This window comes from Rattus norvegicus, chromosome X (genome assembly GCF_021556685.1).
Source record: "Rattus norvegicus strain SHRSP/BbbUtx chromosome X, alternate assembly SHRSP_T2T, whole genome shotgun sequence".
Lineage (NCBI taxonomy): Eukaryota > Metazoa > Chordata > Mammalia > Rodentia > Muridae > Rattus > Rattus norvegicus.
Window position 1 is genome coordinate 146,766,062 of NC_141554.1, and position 10,055 is coordinate 146,776,116.

The window sequence follows — 10,055 nt, forward strand, 5'->3', positions numbered from 1 at the left end:
GGAATCACTATCCCTGAACTCAAGCAGTATTACAGAGCAATAGTGATAAAAACTGCATGGTATTGGTACAGAGACAGACAGATAGACCAATGGAATAGAATTGAAGACCCAGAAATGAACCCACACACCTATGGTCACTTGATTTTTGACAAAGGAGCCAAAACCATCCAATGGAAAAAAGATAGCATTTTCAGCAAATGGTGCTGGTTCAACTGGAGGGCAACATGTAGAAGAATGCAGATCGATCCATGCTTATCACCCTGTACAAAGCTTAAGTCCAAGTGGATCAAGGACCTCCACATCAAACCAGACACACTCAAACTAATAGAAGAAAAACTAGGGAAGCATCTGGAACACATGGACACTGGAAAAAATTTCCTGAACAAAACACCAATGGCTTATGCTCTAAGATCAAGAATCGACAAATGGGATCTCATAAAACTGCAAAGCTTCTGTAAGGCAAAGGACACTGTGGTTAGGACAAAACGGCAACCAACAGATTGGGAAAAGATCTTTACCAATCCTACAACAGATAGAGGCCTTATATCCAAAATATACAAAGAACTCAAGAAGTTAGACCGCAGGGAAACAAATAACCCTATTAAAAAATGGGGTTCAGAGCTAAACAAAGAATTCACAGCTGAGGAATGCCGAATGGCTGAGAAACACCTAAAGAAATGTTCAACATCTTTAGTCATAAGGGAAATGCAAATCAAAACAACCCTGAGATTTCACCTCACACCAGTGCGATTGGCTAAGATCAAAAACTCAGGTGACAGCAGATGCTAGCGAGGATGTGGAGAAAGAGGAACACTCCTCCATTGTTGGTGGGATTGCAGACTGGTAAAACCATTCTGGAAATCAGTCTGGAGGTTCCTCAGAAAATTGGACATTGAACTGCCTGAGGATCCAGCTATACCTCTCTTGGGCATATACCCAAAAGATGCCTCAACATATAAAAGAGACACGTGCTCCACTATGTTCATCGCAGCCTTATTTATAATAGCCAGAAAATGGAAAGAACCCAGATGCCCTTCAACAGAGGAATGGATACAGAACATGTGGTACATCTACACAATGGAATATTACTCAGCTATCAAAAACAACGAGTTTATGAAATTCCTAGGCAAATGGTTGGAACTGGAAAATATCATCCTGAGTGAGCTAACCCAATCACAGAAAGACATACATGGTATGCACTCATTGATAAGTGGCTATTAGCCCAAATGCTTGAATTACCCTCGATCCCTAGAACAAACGAAACTCAAGACGGATGATCAAAATGTGAATGCTTCACTCCTTCTTTAAATGAGGAAAAAGAATACCCTTGGCAGGGAAGGGAGAGGCAAAGATTAAAACAGAGACTGAAGGAACACCCATTCAGAGCCTGCCCCACATGTGGCCCATACATATACAGCCACCCAATTAGACAAGATGGATGAAGCAAAGAAGTGCAGACCGACAGGAGCCGGATGTAGATCTCTCCTGAGAGACACAGCCAGAATACAGCAAATACAGAGGCGAATGCCAGCAGCAAACCACTGAACTGAGAATAGGTCCCCTATTGAAGGAATCAGAGAAAGAACTGGAAGAGCTTGAAGGGGCTCGAGACCCCAAAAGTACAACAATGCCAAGCAACCAGAGCTTCCAGGGACTAAGCCACTACCTAAAGACTATACATGGACTGACCCTGGACTCTGACCCCATAGGTAGCAATAAATATCCTAGTAAGAGCACCAGTGGAAGGGGAAGCCCTGGGTCCTGCTAAGACTGAACCCCCAGTGAACTAGTCTATGGGGGGAGGGCGGCAATGGGGGGAGGGTTGGGAGGGGAACACCCATAAGGAAGGGGAGGGGGGAGGGGGATGTTTGCCTGGAAACCGGGAAAGGGAATAACACTCGAAATGTATATAAGAAATACTCAAGTTAATAAAAAAAAAAAAGAAAGAAAAAAAACAAAAAAAAAATTGGAAAAAAAAATGGGGTTCAGAGCTAAACAAAGAATTCACAGCTGAGGAATGCCAAATGGCTGAGAAACACCTAAAGAAATGTTCAACATCTTTAGTCATAAGGGAAATGAAAATCAAAACAACCCTGAGATTTCACCTCACACCAGTGAGAATGGCTAAGATCGAAAACTCAGTTGACAGCAAATGCTGCAAGAATGTGGAGAAAAAGGAACACTCCTCCATTGTTGGAGGGATTGCAGATTGGTACAACTACTCTGGACATCAGTCTGGAGGTTTCTCAGAAAATTAGACATTGAACTACCTGAGGTCCCAGCTTTACCACTCCTGGGCATATACCCAAAAGATGCTCCAACAGACAACAAAGACACATACTCCACTATGTTCATAGCAGCCATATTTATAATAGCCAGAAGCTGGAAAGAACCCTGATGCCCTTCAACAGAGGAATGGATACAGAAAATGTGGTACATCTACACAATGGGCTCCTAGTCAGCTATCACAAACAATGACTTCATGAAATTCATATGCAAACGGATTGAACTAGAGTATATCATCCTGAGTGAGGTAACACATTCCCAGAAATAAAAAACACATTTCATGTACTCACTGGTAAGTGGATATTAGCCCAAAAGCTTAAATTATCCAAGGTACAATCCTCAGACCACATGAAGCACAAGAAGGAGGATGTCCCAAGTCTGGATGTTTCACTACTTCTTAAAAGGAGGATTAAAAATATTCACAGGATTAGATATGGAGACAAAGTTTGGAGTTGAGACTGAAGGAACAGCCATTCAGGGCCTGCCCCACATGTGGTCCATATAAACAGCCACCAAAAATAGATAAGATCTATGAAGCTAAGAAAGGCATGGTGACAGAAGCCAGATATAAATGTCTCCTGAGAGGCACAGCTAGAGCATTTCAAATACAGAGTGGAATGATAACAGCAAACCATTGATCTGAGAATGGGATCCCTGCTAGAGGAATAAGAGAAAGGATTAAAAGAAGTGAAGGGGCTTTCAAACCCATAAGAACAACAATATCAACCAGCCAGAGCTCCCCAGGACTAAACCACTACCCAAAGACTGTACATGGACTGACCCATGGCTCCAGCTGTGTATATAGCAGAGAATGGCCTTGTTGGGCACCAATGGAAGGAGAAGCCCTTGGTCCTGTGTAGTTTGAATGCTCCACTTTAGGGAGGGATGGGAAGGGGGTGTGGATGGAGAGAGGAACACCCTTATTGAAGAATGTGAGGGGGATGGGATAGGGGGCTTGTATCTGGGAAACTAGGAAAGGGAATACCATTTGAAATGTAAATAAAACAATATCCAGTAAAAGAAATAATAGGAAGGCAGAAAATAATCAAAATCAGGGCTGAAATCAGCCAAGTAGAAACAAAAAGAACTATACCAAGAATCAAGAAAACCAGGAGCTGGTTCCTTGAGAATATCAACAAGATAGGTAAACCCATAGCAAGACCAACCAGAGGGCCCAGAGAGAGAGTTTCTAAATTAACAAAATCAGAAATGAAAAGGGAGACATAACAACAGAATCTGAAGAAACTCAAAAAATCATCAGATCCTACTACAAATACCTATACTCAACAAAACTGGAAAATAATGTGAAATGGACAATGTCCATTATAGAAACCTGGTACCAAAGTTATATCTGGATCAGATAAACCATCTAAACATGTCATAATACATAAAGAAATAGAAGCAATTATTAAGTGTCTCCCAACCAATAAAAAAGCCCAAGACAAGATGGGTTTAGTTCAGAATTTTATCCGACCTTCAAGGAAAGCTGATAAAAATACTTTCCAAACTATTCCATAAAATAGAGAAAGAAAGAAACTAACCAATTTCTTCTTTGAAGTCATGATTATGCTTTACCTAAACCACACAAAGCCCCAGCAAAGGTAGAGAACTTCAGACCAATTTCCTTTATGAATATTGATGCAAAAATACTCAGTAAAATTCTAGCAGCTGAATCCAAGAACACATCAAAATGATCATCCATCATGTTCAAGTAGGCTTCATCCCAGGCATGCAGAGATGGTTCAACATATGGAAATCAAACAAAGTAGTATATTATATAAACAAACTCTAGGGAAAAAGACCCACATGATTATCTCATTAGAGGCTAGGAAGCTCTTGACAAAATTCAACACCCCTTAATGAGAAATGTCTTGGAAAAAAATCAAGAATTCAGGCCCTTACCTAAACATAGTAAGAGCAATATACAGCAAACCAGTAGCCATGATCAACTAAATGGATAGAAACCTAAACAATCACACTAAAATCAGGGAGTAGATAAGGCTTCTGCTCTCTCCCTACTTATTCAATATAGTACTTCAAGTCCTAGCCAGAGCAATCAGAAACAAAAGGAGGTCAAAGGAATACAAATTGTAAAGGAAGAAGTTAAAATATCACTATTTGCAGGTGATATGATACTATACTTAAGTGACCCGAAAATTTCCACCAAAGAACTTCTAAGCCTGATAAACAACTTCAGCAAAGTGGCTGGATATAAAATTAACTCAAACAAATCAGTAACCTTCTTCTAATAAAAGGATAAAAGGGCTGATAAAGAAATTAAGGAAATGACATGCTTTACAATAGTCCCAAATAATATAAAATACCTTGGCGTGATTTTGACCAAGCAAGTGAAAGATATGTATGACCAGAATTTCAAGTCTCTGAAGAAAGCAATTTAATATCTCAGAATATGGAAAAACCTCCTATGCTCATGGATTGGCAGGATTAATATAGTAAAAATTGCCATTTTGCCAAAAGCAATCTACAGAGTCAATGCAATCCTCATCAAGATTCCAACTCAATTATTCATAGAGTTAGAAAGAGCAATTTGCAAATTCATTTGGAATAACAAAAAGCTCAGGATAGTGAAAACTATCCTCAACAATAAAAGAATTACTAGGGTAAGCATCTTGCCTGACCTCAAGCAGTATTACAGAGCAATAGTGATAAAAACTCTATGTTCTTAGCACAAAGATAGGCAGGTAGATCAATGGACTAGAATGGAAGACCCAGAAATTAACCCACACATCTATGGTCACTAGATCCTTGACAAAGAACTTATAACCATCCAATGGAAAAAAAGATAGCGTTTTCAACAAATGGTGCTGGCTCTACTGGAAGTCAGCATATAGAAGAATGCAAATTGATCCATTCTTACCACCCTGGACAAAACTCAAGTCCGAGTGGATCAAGGACCTCTACATAAAACCAGATACAGGCAAACTAATGGAAGAAAATGTGGGGAAGAGCCTCGAACACATGGGCACTGGGGAAATTTTCCTGAACAAAACACCAATGGATTATGCTCTAAGATCAAGAATCGACAAATGGGACCTCATAAAATTGCAAAGCTTCTGTAAGGCAAAGGACACTGTTATTAGGACAAAAATGCAACCAACAGATTGGGAATAGATCTTTACCAATCCTACATCTCATAGAGGACTTATATCAAATATACACAAAGAACTCAAAAAGTTAGACTCCAGAATGACAAATAACCCTATTAAAAATGTGATACAGATCTAAACAAAGAATTCTCAGCTGAGGAATATTGAATGGCCAAAAAGCACCTAAAAATGTTCAACATCCTTAGGCATCAGGGAAATAAAAATCAAAACAACTCTGAGATTCCACCTCACACCAATCAGAATGGCTATGATTAAAAACTCAGGTGACAGCAGATGTTGGTGAGAATGTGGAGAAAGAGGAATAATTCTGCATTGCTGGTGGGATTACAAGCTGCTACAAGCACTCTGGACATCAGTTTTGAGGTTCCTCAGAAAATTAGATATAGTACTACCTGAGGACCCAGCTATACCGCTCCTTGTCATATACCTAAAATATGCTTCAATATATAACAAGGACACATGCTCCAATAAATTCATAGCAGCCGTATTTATAATAGCCAGAAGCTGGAAAGAATCCAGATGCCCTTCAACAGGGGAACATATACAGAAAATGTGGTACATCTACACAATGGAGTACTACTCAACTAATAAAAGCAATGACATCATGAAATTTTTAAGCAAATGAATGGAACTAGAAAATATCATCCTAATTATGGTAACCCAGTTACAAAGAACACACATGGTATGCACTTACTTAGAAGTAATATTAGCCCAAAATCTCAGAATACCCAAGATACAATTCACAGAGCATATGAAGCTCAAGAAGGAAGACCAAAACTGTGGATGCTACAGTCCTTAGAATAGGGAACAAAATACTCATGAGAGGTAGAGTATGGGACGGACTTTGGAAGAAAAGTAGAGTGGGATGGGGAAAAACGGGGGCAAGATCCGTGATGGGAGAGGACATGGATAATATACTGAGGGTCAGGAAATTGAACAAAGGTGTGTAGCAATGGGTGATGGGGAACTGGGGGTAGCTACCACCAAGTCCCAGATGCCAGGATAGCAAGAGGCTTCCAGGACCCAGCATGGACGAGATTAGTGGAAATGACCAACAAAGGGGAAAGAGAATCTGTAGAGACAATATCCAGAGATTATTCAAGGTCCTGGTTGGGGGAAGGGACCACCCATTCATCTCCAAATTCTTAACCCAGAAGAAGGGTTCCTGTCTGAAGGAAATATGCTGACAAAATCTGGAGCAGAGACTGATGGAAAGGCCATTCAGAGACTGCCCCACCTGGGGATTCATCCCATGTACCATCACCAAACGCAAACACTACTGCAGAAGCCGAAAAGTGCTTGCTGAAAGGAGCCTATTACAGCTGTCTCCTGAGAGGTTCTGACAGAGCCTGACAATTACAGAGTTGGGGGCTCACATCCAAGGATTAGACTGAGCATGGGGACCCCGATGGATCAGTTAGAGAAAGGGCTGAAGGAGCTGAAGGGTTTTGAAACCCCATAGGAAAAACAACAATATCAACCAACCAGACCACCACCATCACCACCACCACCCCCAGGCTCCCAGGAACTAAACCAAAACACCAACTACCAACCAAAGCATATGCATGGAGGGGTCTTTGTCTCCAGCCACATATGTAGCAGAGAATGTCATTGTCTGGCATCAGTAGAAGGAGAACCCCTTGGTCCTCTGTAGGCTCAATTTCCCCAATGTAGGGGAATGCTGGGGTGGTTAAGTGGAAGTGAAGAGTGAGGGTGGGAGAGGGAACACCCTCATAGAAGTAGGGGAGGGGAGAGGGTGGTTCTGGAGGGGAAACCAGGAAGGGGATAACATTTAAAATGTAAACATATAAAATATCCAATAAAAATATTTAAGATCAATTCTCTTGGCAAATGTCCAGTATACAATACAGTATTATTACCCACAACTCTAGACTATAAGTCATATCTCTAGAAGTATTCATTTCCTTATCTCTTAAATGTGAATTAAATTGCCTTTAGGCACTAAAGTGCCTTTGTTTCTAACATGCCTTGCCCCATTTCCAGTCTTTCATTATGAGGTTGTGAATAAGTAAGATGTCCCCAGTGACACTTTGAAAGAATACATTTTATTGATACTTGGTGCATATATACACATTAGATGATTTGGGACTGCATATAGTGGCAGCATTCCCACTTGGTCTTTGCCCAGTAATGGTGATATATAGGTTTAACTCATAAATAATTGTGAGCAGGGAAATTTGAAAGAGATGCTGGCTAAGCAGTTTTTGCCCGCAATCCATTGATTAGTTAGTCCTTTACCCAAAAGCATTGAGGCCATTAGCTTCTTTGAATATTGGAAAAGGGGAGCAAAGCCTTGTCTGATGGAATTCATTAAATAGCATAAAAAGAAAGAAGATAAGCACGAGAGGGTGGTGAAAAATCTGTGAAATGCCCTTCTCTGTCCTGATAGGATGAGGCACACATTAGTTCACAGCAGCTGTGGTTGCCTACCCAAGACCCACCTAATATCAAGCTAGTCAAAATTCCAGTACTTATAAAAGATGAGTTTCAAAAGTCCTACCCATAGCTGAGGAACTATTGACAGTTGATAGCTGTTAGAGGAGCGAGTTAGCTTTCTTCGGTGTTACAGGCACTGCAGGGTTGCCCCATGTTCTAGTGAATAGCCCCACATCGGTAAGGTATAAGTAGCACTAATAGGACTAAGTGTGTTAGATGAACAGGAGAATGATGGAGAAGAAAGGGAGGAGGAAGTGGATGGGGAGGAGAAAAGAAAAAGAAAGAAAGGAAAAAGTGAGAAAAGAAATTTGGAGGGGGACTTGTCAGGGGACTGGGGAAGTTGGAAATGAAGTTAGTATGGATATGACCACAAAACACTGTATACGTGTGTGAAATTAAACAATACAATTCTCTATATATTTAAAAAGAAATATCAGTTTTCAATGAGGAACATAATATTAAAAATGTGATGACTGAAGTGTATCTAAATGATGTCCTTGGTGTCCTGTTTAAACCAGTCTAGAAGGTTCTACATTTGGTTCTTGGGATTATAGTGGGAAAGAAATAGTGGAGGGCCAAAGGTGAAGTTTACATAAAATATCTCTGTTTTGGTGGAATTTATATCCTGAGATTCCTTATATGATTTTACTTGAAAAAAGCATTTTTGTCATTTATGATAATATGACAAACAACCCCACCCCACACAAAGATGTAAACATTCTAGTTCCCTAAGCTTGTGCATATATTATCTTATATGGCAAATGGAAGTTAGCAGGTAAATTTCAATTAAGAACTTTAAGAGGATAAAAGTTAGATTATATGAATATATCCAATATAATCATAGAATTCAAATATGAGGGAAGCAGGAGAGGCAGAAAGGAGTCACCTAACAATAGAGGTCCTGGTTTCAATGAAATAGTCACTAGCAAGGAGTGTGGGTGGCCTACAGAAAGTGGGGCAGGCAAGAAACAAATTCCCTTCTAGAGTGTCCCAAAGAGACAAAGTCCTAGTGGCCTCTTGATTTAACTTCAGTGAGGCCCTGTTTGCCTTTGGATATCTATAGATAGCTAAAGATAATGAATGATGTGCTATTTCCAGACATTTGTGATGACCTGTTGACATTGTGACACAACCCTGTCACCTAAAGATTTTATGCTGGAGAATCATGCAATCAAGTCACAAAAGAATAAATAAGCAAATCACAAAAGAATCTCTTGATGATTTGTGTAGGTTATATAATGTTGGATTACCAAATTTGACTGCCAGGTAAAGTCACTTAAAAAAGCTACTGTAATACTTTTAGAAATTAAATACCTTATCACTAAAACATCTGATCACTGTCTCATCCTTGTTTTCCATTTACATATAGACAAAGGAAATATTTTTTGAAGAAATAAGATATCACTATGTAGACATGGGACAAGAGATGTTCATGCCTTAGCCTCCCAAGTGCTGGGATTATATAAGTGATTACATATATCTGTCATGACATCAGTCCAGAAATGGAAAATGTTATCAAGAAATGACCAAGTTCTAAAGATCTATTTAACAGTTCTAGATGTGGAAAACATGTATTTTTCATATATCATTCTGCAAGGATTATTGCCCCACTCAGTTTGCTGGCTTCTGCTCCAGTCAGTCACCTTAACTCGAGAAAATTACTGTGTATTTTCTTCTCTAATAAGGAAGAGCTCTGTCCATGTACTGGCTGATTTTCTGTCAACTTGACACAAGCTGGAGTTAACACAGAGAAAAGAGCCTCCCTTGAGGAAATGCCTCCATGAGATCCAGCTGTATGGGATCACTGGTGGGAGGGCCCAGGCCACTGTGGGTGGTGCAGTGCCTGAGGTAGTAGTCTTGGGTTCTGTAAGAAAGCAAGCTCAACAAGCCAGGGGAAGCAAGCAAGTAAGTAAAATTCCTCTGTAGCCTCTGCATCAGCTCCTGCTTCCTGACCTGCTTGAGTTCCAGTCCTGACTTCTTTGGTGATGAACAACAATGAGGAAGTGAAAGCTGGATAAAACCTTTCCTCTTCAATTTGTTTCTTGGTCGTTATGTTTTGTGTAGGAATAGAAACCCTGACTTGAAGTGCTGACACTCCTGAGAAATCAGAGGAGACTAGCCTCTGCCAACATTCCCGAATCAAGAGGGAATCGCCTAGTGCCATCTGTGACCCCTGGGCTCAGG